Genomic DNA, 13246 nt, shown 5'->3' on the forward strand with positions numbered 1-13246 from the left:
TGTGTAAATATTTCATGTCTATATTGGCCGTGTTTAAACTGAACGTTTGGATCGGGAGGTCTGGGTTTGTTGACGAGCGAGTCGCTGGTCGGACAATCCCGGTTCTCCTGTTGTTGTTATGGGGTAGCAGTGGCTCAGCTGGTAGAGTTTGACCTCTAACTCAAAGGTTGGTGGTTCGATCTCATACTGGCAGTGCACACTGTCATTGTGTCCTTGGGCAAGACACTTGGCCCGCCTTGCCTCCAGTGTGGATGTGTGGGTGGACAGAGTGAATGGGTGAATGGCTGACTGCTGTACTGTAAGGTAAGTGTGTCTTTGGAGACACTGACTGTGATAAACTGTAACGCGGAGATTTGGGTTTGTCCATGAACTCATCAGTTTGTGGGACACTCCCTCCTTCCCCGTTTATCTTGTTTTTCAATGTACTGTGTCATAAAAGGATTTGACTGGCCTCTTTGCACTTGATTTTGGTTTGTCAAAAATACATAAACTGTTTTAAAAGGTGTGAAACGTGTAGAGAAAGGGCTTATTATTGTTAATAAAAATAGAATCATAAAATGTTGTTTTAAAATCAAAACTGCTGCATGGTTTTCATCTAACACTACTATATTAAAGGGAAAAAAGAAGTGTGTTTTCCTTGGTAGGGTTTGTGTGTTTTTGTTTTGTTTGTTTACAGGAAACATGGAGCCGTCCACATCCGGGAGTGAACATGGCACCAGCAGAGGGCGTCCTGACCCAACACCACACCAACACAGCTCCAGAGGGACGTGGGACCTGTGATTTCTCAGGACGACGCTGCTCTTTATAAAAGGTAAATGGTCTGAACTTACAGCATAAAGCGCTTTGCATCAGGGAACCACTCACTCCTTTACACTCTCATTCATGCTCCGATGTGTGCAGGTACCGAGGCAAGGACCCAACCACAGTGTGCACCTGCAGGAGCCGGGATCCCAACCCCTGACCTTCTGATCATGGGACGACCCGCTGTCTTCCTCTCTTGTTGGAAGTGGCAGGTCACTGGAGTGCAGAGTCCACAAAGAGGAGCTCCAGCTGAGGTGAGACGGTGCTGCAGCGGTGCCTTCTGACTGTGCAGCGCCATGGAGCACTTAGAGCAGTGATCAATAAACTGACAGAAACATGGTGGATTTGTATTGTCTTTTTTTATTCACAGCTTATTTAGAAAATAATGGGAAGTTTGAATAATTGACCTTTGTTGTGAGTGCAGAGAGGCTGCCCAAATGAGGGACAGGGGAATTTTTTAGTTTTTTTCTTCAGCTGCACCACTGTTGAATCTCTCTCATCGAGTAGTTTACAATAGTTTGTGTGACGGCCCTAACAGGTCAAATAGTTGTGAGTCATTTAGACGAGATCCTTTTTGTTTTTGGCAAATCCAGTGATTCCTAGACACTAGGGCTTTTTCAGACGGTACAAAGTCATCTACAGTTTTGGGCTGGCTCTGAGGAGTCTAGATGGAACCAAACGGACGGACACGGGCGACAGGCTCGTCCCGGAGAAGAACGCCTGCGGACACGCCACACATTCAGCTCTGAGGCTTTTCAAATGTGCTATGGAGGTTTATGGCTCTCCAATCACAACCTCTGAAACTGTATTTACTCTATTTGGGGAGAACTCAACACAAAGTAACAGAATTTAAAACTGTCCACATATTTTGGGAGGTTGGAGGAAACAATCCGACTGAAGCTCTTTGAGGAAGTTACTGGCCTGTAAAGCTTAAGGTTAAGGTGCTTTATTTGTCATGATACAAAACTGTACAATGAAATTTGTCCTCTGCATTTGACCCACCCTACCAACGCCGCTGGAACCACCTGTAAGGAGCAGCATCAGCCGCAGAGCAGCGCCCGGGGACTCCTCTCCAGATGTGGAGCCAGGCTGATGGTCAGAATCACCTGGCTGGAGGATCTTCCCATTGTAGATATTTTGATATCATTATTAATGAAGACCAGACATTTCAAAGCAGTTTGCCCCCTCTTACTTCAGTAGCTATAGAGGCGCATCTGCACAAACTGAGTATTTTAGCTTTGTTTTGAACACAACACTCCACAAATCACCAATATATCATTTGTTTTGCTGATCACTTTGGGTGCCCCCATCTTTACAGAGTTGAAATGAACAGCTCAAGATGTGAGACAAACGGTTGGTAACCACTGGACTCATGAGAAATTGTTTCGATAGCTTTGACATGGTCGTCTGCACTGTCATTAATACACCACTGTGTGGGTGAAGTGTCTTGCCAAAAGACACAACGCCACTACACCTGAAGGCCCCGACCTTCCATTCATGAGATACCCGTTACTACCATCTGCACCACATCCAGGTCAAGAAACATCAACACAGCTTTCAGGAGCAGGATGATGGACAGGACCAGGGGCGTGGCTCCAAATCCTGGGCCTGGAAACAAACGGTCTCAGCATCTGACGCCCTCACCAGTTCTGCTCGGCCTAACTGTTTGAATTGGTTCAAACATAAAATAAAAAAACATACAATAAAAAGAAGCTACATTGCAATGAGGCTCTTCATCTGGTTTTACAAATATTTCTTGTAGTGAGTGAAGGAATGTGTTGTTTTCCCCTCGTCACCTTAAAATGATAAACAAGTATAAACCTCGTGTACTATCTCATGTTGTCTTTACCTTCTGTCGTAGCAACACACTCCTCTGCATGTTCAAAACTGGAAGAGAGGTCAGGAAGTCAACGATACTGCACTATCAGCTAATAACACATACCAGATATAGATGACCATGATTCAGGAGGTTCAATCAAGAAGATTTATTTCCCTAACAAGTCATCTAATACAGAGCTCTGCTTCCCAGTCCCTGACAATCGAATCTCTTAGCCCCCAGCCGCACCGGAGGAGACTGAGGTCATAGTGAAGTCAGAGTATTCATATATTCATGAGCCTAGGCTACGTGTAGTTGTTTCCATTGGTTGGTAATTTTGTAGCTCCTCCCTCATCACCATTTTATTATATGATATGGTGTGGCATTTTTGTACGTCGCTGGGTGTGCTTATCTGATATTTCCCACACTGTGGCCTTGGTTTTAGGACACTTCGTACACACTTTGGTACTTTCCACTGGACCTTGGCTGTAACAGAGAACTCAAAAACACTTTGCATACATTGTAATATTATACGCTAAAGAGCCATAGAAACGAAAAGCTTGCAAATAAATTTTATAATTCTTCATGAGTATTTGTCAACAAAAACTTACACTTAAACTGCGACGTAAGAAAACTTCAAATAATTCGTGGTGTAGAAAACCTGGGTGTTAGGCAGAAAAGTGTAAAGGTGTAAAATGTTTGGTGTTAATTCCACCATTTTTTTGGCACATTTTGAAATGCTGCATCACAAGCAGAGGTAGAATTGTGGGGTTAGTTCAAGAGCACCATTTAACCCCCTTTCAGGGGAAACTAGAAAAATTTGGTTGGCAGGAGCGCCATTTTTCCTCCAGGAAAACTCAACACAGTCTTCGTTTTAAGGTATGTAAAGCACATTATTTTTATTGAAATATCTGCTTTAGGTAACTTTTCATCATAAGCCTTAAGGACAGTGTTGTGAAACTTGATATTGAACGCTACTCTTCCGCGTGAGTCCGCCTCGTTCGCCTCAGCCAGATAGTTTTCGTCAGTGTTAGTCTGATTCAGTCTTCAGTATTTCAGTAAACTAGAGAGCCCTTCGTGAAACTTTATCCCTCAAATACTACTGCTTTTATCGTGCAGGAAGACAGGAGAGCGCCACAGAGCTCCGCGCTGCAGCTATATTAACAGCGCAAATGCACTCGGCGCTACGTTAGCTGCTAAAGCTAAGCTAAGCTAAGCCGAGCTAGGCAATGCTAACGGCACATTTTTTGTTTTATTTATTTATTTATTTATTATTTATTTATTTATTTTATTTTTTTCATTTTATTTAACATCAGTGCAAATTTAGACAATTTACCACAATATGGTTATTTTCAATCAAATTCATCTTACACATAGATGCAACATGTACATGTTCAAATAAACAATCTATAAGACAAAACAACAACAAAAAATAAATAAATAAATAAGATAAATAAACAACACAGGGGTTTTCTACTTTACAATAAGATTGTATTTTTCAAGAAGATTGATGGATTTAATTAGTTTTTTATTATTTACATTCATTTTCTCAAGGGAGGCCAAATACATTTTTAAATCAGATTCTTTAAAGTGGAACCATGAGGGTATTTTTTCCACACCATTTCATTTTGTGGACATAATATTTTGCTAGTATTATAATTAAGTTTATTATAAATGTTTCATCTGAAGTGAAGGTGGTGTTATCAAAGGTCAGTAAAATATGATTTTTTGTCAATGTAAAACTCTTTCTAAATATTCTTGTGAGGTAGTTCTGTACGTCAGACCAAAAAGTGCCGACAAAAGGACATTCCACAAATAAATGTTCAATACTTTCACCATCACCTTGACAAAAGGAGCAATTGTTACTGACATCTTTTAAAAAACGACAAATATAATCTTTTACCGGGTAATATCTATGTATAATTTTGAATAAGCACTCTTTGACCTTATTATTGAGAATGTGCTTAGAAGGTAACAGAAAAATTGTACTCCATTGTTTTCTACTCACAGGGATCCATTCTTGTTTACATATAGGATTTGCAAAGTCATCAAAATGAGCTCTAATAAACTTATTTGTACATTTCTTATCAGTGAGACTTATTCCCTCGACAGTGATGGGTCGTTCGCTTATATTTAAATCAGTTAGTTGTAAACTTTTTGCTAAAGAACTAATACCGTGTGGAATTGACTTAGTCACCAATTCAAACTCTCTTTGTGTTGTTTCAATGTTACATTTTTCAATGAACTCATTATAATCAAGCCAGTCCCCATTATCATCAAGTAATTGGCTTACAATGCTTACATTTTTGCAAAACCAATAATCTAAAAAAAGAGACTTTTTTCTATGCAAAATGTAAGCATTGTTCCATAAAATGCAATTGTGAGGAGAGTAGTTATGTTTGAATAATAAAGACCAACATAGCAACACCTGTTGATGAAAGTTAGCCAATTTTACAGGCAGTTTCCCAATGGCAAATGGACATCGCAACAAAAAATTTAGACCTCCTAACTTATTGAAGAAAAAATTGGGGAAAATGTTCCATAAACTTTTGGAGTTCTTTAGAAATCTTTTAAGCCAATTTATTTTGAGTATTTGGTTAAAAGTAGTAAATGATAAAACATCTAAACCCCCTTCAGCTAATTTGTTGGAGAGAACAGATTTTTTGATTTTATGGGACTTGTTCTTCCAGAGGAAGTTGAACAAAATTTTATCAAAGTTGGAACAGAGAGCTTTGGGGACATCTAGTGTTGAAAATATGTAAGAGGCTCTTGACATGCCTTCTGCTTTGCTTAATAGCACTCTACCATATATGGATAAGTCTCTAGCCAGCCAACAATTACATTTCTTTTTGATTGCATCAGTGACAGGCAAAATGTTGTTGTTAGCCAAGTTCTTTTCCTCTTTTGATATTTTAATGCCTAGATATGTTACTGTGTCTTTTATCGGAATGCCACAGATGTCAGTAGTAGTATGCTAACGGCAAATACTACTGAGATATTTTCCAAGAAAAGACTGTCGTGTTTGTGTTGCCCACTGTAATGTAACATTACATGACCTAACATTTTCATGTGTGTTCTCTTCGTCTGTTTGCCCCAGTTTGCTCTGCAGCTAATCTGCGAAGATATCATGACACAGGGATGGGACACAGGGACGACGCGGGCGCGTGGTGAGCCTCCGCTGACCGTCCCAGTGACCGACCATGGCAGGGAAGACCACCGCGCCACACTGGGTAGTTTTTACTGTGAAAATTAATTTACAGCGCGTGGCTATCATAGGGCATTCTCATCAAGACTTCTTTCTTTGCACTTAAGCAGTTGTAAAACTATATGGCAGTATTTTTAAAGTCAAACACTTTTTGTTTGTTTTTGAGTAAGGGCTGTGACAGGAAGAGGTAATGGTTATGTGCTGTAGTTTGGACTACGTATTACGTAAGATCTTTGTCATCAGTGGAACATGAGCAGAGCAGTATAGAAGAAACAAAAAAGACACATTTTTATGTAAAGCTCAATCTGTGTCAGTGTACTTTAAATATTGTTGTTTCTTTTTGTAGAAAGTGTCACTATGGTCATTTTGGATTAGTAGAAATGTCTCAAGTTGTGGATATGGATCTTTTCATCTTTCATTTCCACAGGTGAGTGCATATATACTGTACTGCATAGGCCTAACTATTGTGTTTTTTATTTCACCTGGAAAATGTAAATTATGATCTTTTTTCAGGGGAAGTTCTGGATGCAATATAAACCTACACTGCAGGTCACAGATGAGCAAAGGGCTGAGGTGGACAGAGACATTTGGGTCTTCACATCTGGCTCTGATTGTATGGTATCTAGAGTTATTAAAATGTGCACTGTTGATGTCTTTTCTAAAGCAGCTTTTATTTTAGTGCTTCCACTGGCACAAGTTAACCTATCCACCTTCACCTGGTTGATTATGGCCCAAACCTGTGTCACTATGTAAGTATAATGTCACTAACGCTTCAGTTTGTCTTAATGTGCTTTTATAGATGTTTTGTTTTTTCATTTAGAATGTGGAAAGGATTCTTACAATCAACTCTGGGAATAACCGTGGGATTAAGAAACATGACTCCTGGAGCTTCAACCACTCACAATATGGTAAGTGTTATGTCATGTATGAAAAGGGTAAGAACATGTTGGTACATGTGCATTAGTTGATTAATTATTAAATATTTGGAGAGGTGTATGCTCTTGGAGCAACGGTCCCTTCATTTAAAGATCACCATCCAAAAGTAAGTTCATTCAAGTCACTTTAATCATTTCTATCCATTTTAAATCTTGGTGCTACAAAAATGTTTGTTGTGCTTTCAGGAACACTTCTATGACAGATAAAGCAACTCTGTGTTCCGTCAGAGACATAAGAATTGGTCTTAAAGATGAGGTCATCACATGAAAAATCTACAGAAAGTCCTTAATGAAACCATGCGTCCATCCATAAACAGGTACATCACAACATAAACAGGACTTTTGTCTGTATTTCTTCAAGGAAATGTATATATTATCAGCTTGCAAATGTCTCCTGAATGTGTTCTGGATGTGTCGTTTAAACTTGGCTGTGCAACAAATTGATTTGAATTCACTACATTTGTTTTAGACTAATCCAAGCCTTGAGGAGGATCACCTGCTGTCATCGATGGACGTCCACAGCCAAACCTGCTCCAGAAACATCCAAAGCTCACGTTTCATCTTCTACAATGTTCTGGACAAACACCTGGTTTAATGCCAGTCATTTCTCCCTGCAGAAATGTGTTGGACTTTAAAATACCTTTTATTTTTAGGCCGAGACATGCAGGTGCCATTTTGCAGGCAATATTTTTTCCGATATTGATTTTATGAATATGAATATGTTGATCCTAATTAGCCAATTGTTATAAGAACAAATATCGCCAAAAGGTTTTGATATTAATGTTGATATGATTCCGTTGCTTAACATATTATGCTAGGTAAATATCTTTTCATACAGAATATGTAAACTTTTAAAAAGTGACATTTTGCATGTAAAGTTTCATGCAGAAGCTAAATAAAATATAAAAAGATTTTTTTGTACTTTTTGTGCATTTTTGTATGGAAAACCTCAATTACGGAATAAACCCCTTTTATAGTGTTAAATTCGACTCCAAAAAGTGTGTAGAATACGCAGAAAAATGCTTTGAAGTTTTACCCCCAGGGGTGTTTATTCTGATTCCCAAAATGGGGTTTATGTTCTACACCAAAATGAGTACTTCTACTCCAGCTTTTGAGTAAACATGCTGGACCTATATATACACCACAAAAGTGTTGAAATTAACACCAAAAGGGTTTATTCCGGAGTAGGAAAATTTGCTGTGGACGCACCCTGGGTTTTTGGTTTACGCAGCATTCAAAAGAGAGCAATGTCCAAACAAACTTAAAGGTTCAAACAGGGTTTATTTTCCAGATTTGGACGGCAAACAGCAAGATTTCATGTAAAGGCCGACTTGCTGCCTCTCCGACGTGACTGGTAAAAAACCATTAGCCCACCCAGGTGCGTGTTGGACAATGTGCGCTACTCCCCTATATCCCCTAGGTGCGCAATAAAAGACTAACCAAGTAAAATAAAACAAAAAGTAAGCAAATTAGACTTAACTTAGCATATTGAAAACTACATACCAAAAAAGAAAACATACTGATGTGCAACTAATAAACAAAAAGTGACATTTTAGCTTTAAGCCAAAAAACTGACAAATAGCTCCTACATTTCTGAAAAATCCAGATAGACGCGCGCGGAGACACGAACGTGCCGTGCGTCGGTGCCATGGTAACGAAAGTGACTATTTAAAGAGCGACTTGACTACAATCTTTCTTTTCACTTCGACCCTCGAGTGGAGATTACACGTGAGGTTTGTATCTTCATTTCTTATGAAGTCCATGTCAATTATTGGTCAAAAACACATTCAAAAGACTTTCTAACACTTTCTAACACTGTTTATGTGGCTGTGCGTGTGTTTTTGCAGATTTACGAAGTACAAACTACTGAACGATGGCGCCTTCGCATCTGGAGCTGCGGTTCCCTCTCCTGGGTAAGTATCTTTACAATATACTATTGTTTATCAGCAGATATCGCTAAAATAGCTGCAATGTTCGATGTCAGTAACAGTTGTGTCCGTGTGAGGCGATATGGGCCTTTTGCTAAGGCTTAAGCTGATCAAATGGCCACTTTTACATAGTTAGCAACTTTCACTCGACGATTTCTTTTTCGGGCCTGGTTATTCCCTGATAAAAACGGCTTAAATGTATCAGTAGGAGTCCTAAGTTAAACGTTATCAAGGAATTTGTTGGAAAACTAAAGTAGTTTAGTTTCTGGACGTCTTGTTCTGGTCAAAAGTGGTCAAGTTGATGAAATGGTTAGTTTTACGGGTAGCTAATAACTTTCACTCGACGATTACTTTTTTGGGCCTGGTTAATGCCTGATAAAAATGGCTTGAATCTATTAGTAAGGGTCCTAAGTTAAACGCTATGAAGGAATTTGTTGGAAAACTAAGGTAGTTTAGTTTTTGGACGTCTTGTTTTGGTCAAAAGTGGTCAAGTTGATGAACTAGTCAAGTTTACAGCTACTACTTAGTTGGTAACTTTAACTCGATTACTTTTTTTCGGGCCTGGTTAAAACCTGATCAAAATGGCTTAAATTCATAAGTAGGAGTCTTACGTAAAACGTTATCAAGGAATTTGTTGGAAAACAAAGGAAGTTTAGTTTTTGGACGTCTTGTTTTGCTCAAAAGTGGTCAAGTTGATGCAATAGTTTATGTTACAGGTAGTTAGCAGCTTTCATCCGATTTCTTTTCGGGCCTGGTTAATACATTTATCAGTAGGAGTCCTCAGTAAAACATTATCAAGGAATTTGTTCAAAAACAAAGAAAGTTTAGTTCGTTTCTGGGCATCAAAATTCATGGATGTTTTATGTCAGCTTTCCAGCCCAACATTATAAACTGGCAGATTTGTTTCCGAAATGTATTGGCAAGTTTTAAAAAGCTGATCAATATTACATCAATTGACACTTGTGCATTTTTAGGTTTAGATGGCGCTGTCAGGTGTCCTGGGAACTTACGCAAAAGAGATAGAGGTAATATTTAACTAACTTATGGTAGTTGTTTTAATTTTCCTTATTCAGAAATAATATGTTCATATTTATTATTTATTATTTTACTCTTAATTAGTTTTGTTTTCACTTGATTTTATTATATCTATTTTTTATTCCTATATACTGTCTGTTGTATTGGATTGAATGAATATGAAGTGGTGAATAGTTCTGACATGTTCCTGTGATGTAATGCTCATGTTTGTGTGTTTCAGACCTTCTGTGGGACGCTCCGGTGGCCGACCTGTGGGCGGAGCCGGTGGACCCGTGGGAGGACGACCAGGACATCGATCCGTTTGAGGTAAATGGTTTTCCTTTTTTTTTTCAGCTGGCTTCTGATGAAGAGGAGGAGGAGGAAGACGAGGAAGACCCTGGCGAAGACGAGGAAGACCCTGGCGAAGACGAGGAAGACTCTGGCGAAGACGAGGAAGACTCTGGCGAAGACGAGGAAGACTCTGGCGAAGACGAGGAAGACTCTGCGGACTCTGGCGAAGAGGAGGAAGACCCGGACTCTGGCGACAGCAGTCTCTCGGAGGAAGAGGAAGGTGAAGAGGACGACCAGCGCTTTCCTCCAGAAGAGTTTGGGGCTGGCTGTCGGGCCCCTCCTGCTCAAGCTGTGGAGCCGGTGGGTCTTCCCCAGGTCCCTGCCCCACAGCAGCGAGCAGAGAGCCCGTCTCCAGCCTGCAGCGCCCTCGGTCAGCTCTCTCCCCCTGGACCCTCCCGTCCCCTCCTGGATGTGTCTTCAGGCCCTGCTCTGGACTTCCTGCCCCTCGGCAGATCCAAGCGCAGCAGGGACGAAGATGACGAAGACGAGGACAACGACTTCAAGCGCCCGCGTCTTTCCGCCTGAGAAAACGTCACTTCACCCGCTATTTACTTCCACTACCCCCACGTGCTCCAGGACCCACAGCCGGACATGGACTAAGTTTTAGCCTCCGAGCTCTGGACCTGGAAACTTCATTTCGGCGACTTTTACCACCTTCCTCGTCGCCGCCTTATAACCTGTATATAGTCTTTACTGAGCTGTAGGTGTGTGAGCTTCAAAAACAAAAAGACCAAAAAAAATCTTTCTTTTAGTAGTAATAGTAGTATTTCTGTGTGTGTTAAAAGCAAAAAGACCAAAAAAATCTTTCTTTTAGTAGTAATAGTAGTATTTCTGTGTGTGTTAAAAGCAAAAAGACCAAAAAAATCTTTCTTTTAGTAGTAATAGTAGTATTTCTGTGTGTGTTAAATGCAAAAAGACAAAAAAAATCTTTCTTGTTGTTGTAGCTGTGTTTCCAGTTTTCTAAATAATGTAAAGGTAGGTGTTTGTGTTTAAAAAACTATATATTTCCAATATTTCGTCCATTATACTTTTCCGTCTTAGTGGTAGCTGTTTGTGCTTAAAGAGAAAAAGGGTTTGAACTCAGTGCGTTTGCACTTTTCCTACAGTTATAGACGTGCGCCTTAACTAGTTCTACTCTGGGCATAGGAGGGTTAGACAGAGTCGCCCCATAACCCGAGGGTTGCCGGTGCGACTCCTTCACTGTGCGTTTTGTGTAAATATTTCATGTCTATATTGGCCGTGTTTAAACTGAACGTTTGGATCGGGAGGTCTGGGTTTGTTGACGAGCGAGTCGCTGGTCGGACAATCCCGGTTCTCCTGTTGTTGTTATGGGGTAGCAGTGGCTCAGCTGGTAGAGTTTGACCTCTAACTCAAAGGTTGGTGGTTCGATCTCATACTGGCAGTGCACACTGTCATTGTGTCCTTGGGCAAGACACTTGGCCCGCCTTGCCTCCAGTGTGGATGTGTGGGTGGACAGAGTGAATGGGTGAATGGCTGACTGCTGTACTGTAAGGTAAGTGTGTCTTTGGAGACACTGACTGTGATAAACTGTAACGCGGAGATTTGGGTTTGTCCATGAACTCATCAGTTTGTGGGACACTCCCTCCTTCCCCGTTTATCTTGTTTTTCAATGTACTGTGTCATAAAAGGATTTGACTGGCCTCTTTGCACTTGATTTTGGTTTGTCAAAAATACATAAACTGTTTTAAAAGGTGTGAAACGTGTAGAGAAAGGGCTTATTATTGTTAATAAAAATAGAATCATAAAATGTTGTTTTAAAATCAAAACTGCTGCATGGTTTTCATCTAACACTACTATATTAAAGGGAAAAAAGAAGTGTGTTTTCCTTGGTAGGGTTTGTGTGTTTTTGTTTTGTTTGTTTACAGGAAACATGGAGCCGTCCACATCCGGGAGTGAACATGGCACCAGCAGAGGGCGTCCTGACCCAACACCACACCAACACAGCTCCAGAGGGACGTGGGACCTGTGATTTCTCAGGACGACGCTGCTCTTTATAAAAGGTAAATGGTCTGAACTTACAGCATAAAGCGCTTTGCATCAGGGAACCACTCACTCCTTTACACTCTCATTCATGCTCCGATGTGTGCAGGTACCGAGGCAAGGACCCAACCACAGTGTGCACCTGCAGGAGCCGGGATCCCAACCCCTGACCTTCTGATCATGGGACGACCCGCTGTCTTCCTCTCTTGTTGGAAGTGGCAGGTCACTGGAGTGCAGAGTCCACAAAGAGGAGCTCCAGCTGAGGTGAGACGGTGCTGCAGCGGTGCCTTCTGACTGTGCAGCGCCATGGAGCACTTAGAGCAGTGATCAATAAACTGACAGAAACATGGTGGATTTGTATTGTCTTTTTTTATTCACAGCTTATTTAGAAAATAATGGGAAGTTTGAATAATTGACCTTTGTTGTGAGTGCAGAGAGGCTGCCCAAATGAGGGACAGGGGAATTTTTTAGTTTTTTTCTTCAGCTGCACCACTGTTGAATCTCTCTCATCGAGTAGTTTACAATAGTTTGTGTGACGGCCCTAACAGGTCAAATAGTTGTGAGTCATTTAGACGAGATCCTTTTTGTTTTTGGCAAATCCAGTGATTCCTAGACACTAGGGCTTTTTCAGACGGTACAAAGTCATCTACAGTTTTGGGCTGGCTCTGAGGAGTCTAGATGGAACCAAACGGACGGACACGGGCGACAGGCTCGTCCCGGAGAAGAACGCCTGCGGACACGCCACACATTCAGCTCTGAGGCTTTTCAAATGTGCTATGGAGGTTTATGGCTCTCCAATCACAACCTCTGAAACTGTATTTACTCTATTTGGGGAGAACTCAACACAAAGTAACAGAATTTAAAACTGTCCACATATTTTGGGAGGTTGGAGGAAACAATCCGACTGAAGCTCTTTGAGGAAGTTACTGGCCTGTAAAGCTTAAGGTTAAGGTGCTTTATTTGTCATGATACAAAACTGTACAATGAAATTTGTCCTCTGCATTTGACCCACCCTACCAACGCCGCTGGAACCACCTGTAAGGAGCAGCATCAGCCGCAGAGCCGGGGACTCCTCTCCAGATGTGGAGCCAGGCTGATGGTCAGAATCACCTGGCTGGAGGATCTTCCCATTGTAGATATTTTGATATCATTATTAATGAAGACCAGACATTTCAAAGCAGTTTGCCCCCTCTTA

At 40.8% G+C, this 13246-nt stretch overlaps 1 long non-coding RNA gene across 1 annotated transcript; it reads left to right on the forward strand.

Annotated features, from left to right (window-relative positions):
• The first annotated feature begins 5668 nt into the window (after nt 1-5668).
• Nucleotides 5669-6405, forward strand: LOC306964620. The gene is made up of 3 exons (XR_013792986.1): nt 5669-5847; nt 6169-6249; nt 6336-6405. It is a non-coding gene; the product is annotated as an uncharacterized lncRNA (long non-coding RNA).
• Nucleotides 6406-13246: the final 6841 nt, after the last annotated feature.

This window comes from Gobius niger (genome assembly GCF_951799975.1).
Source record: "Gobius niger genome assembly, chromosome: 6".
NCBI lineage: Eukaryota > Metazoa > Chordata > Actinopteri > Gobiiformes > Gobiidae > Gobius > Gobius niger.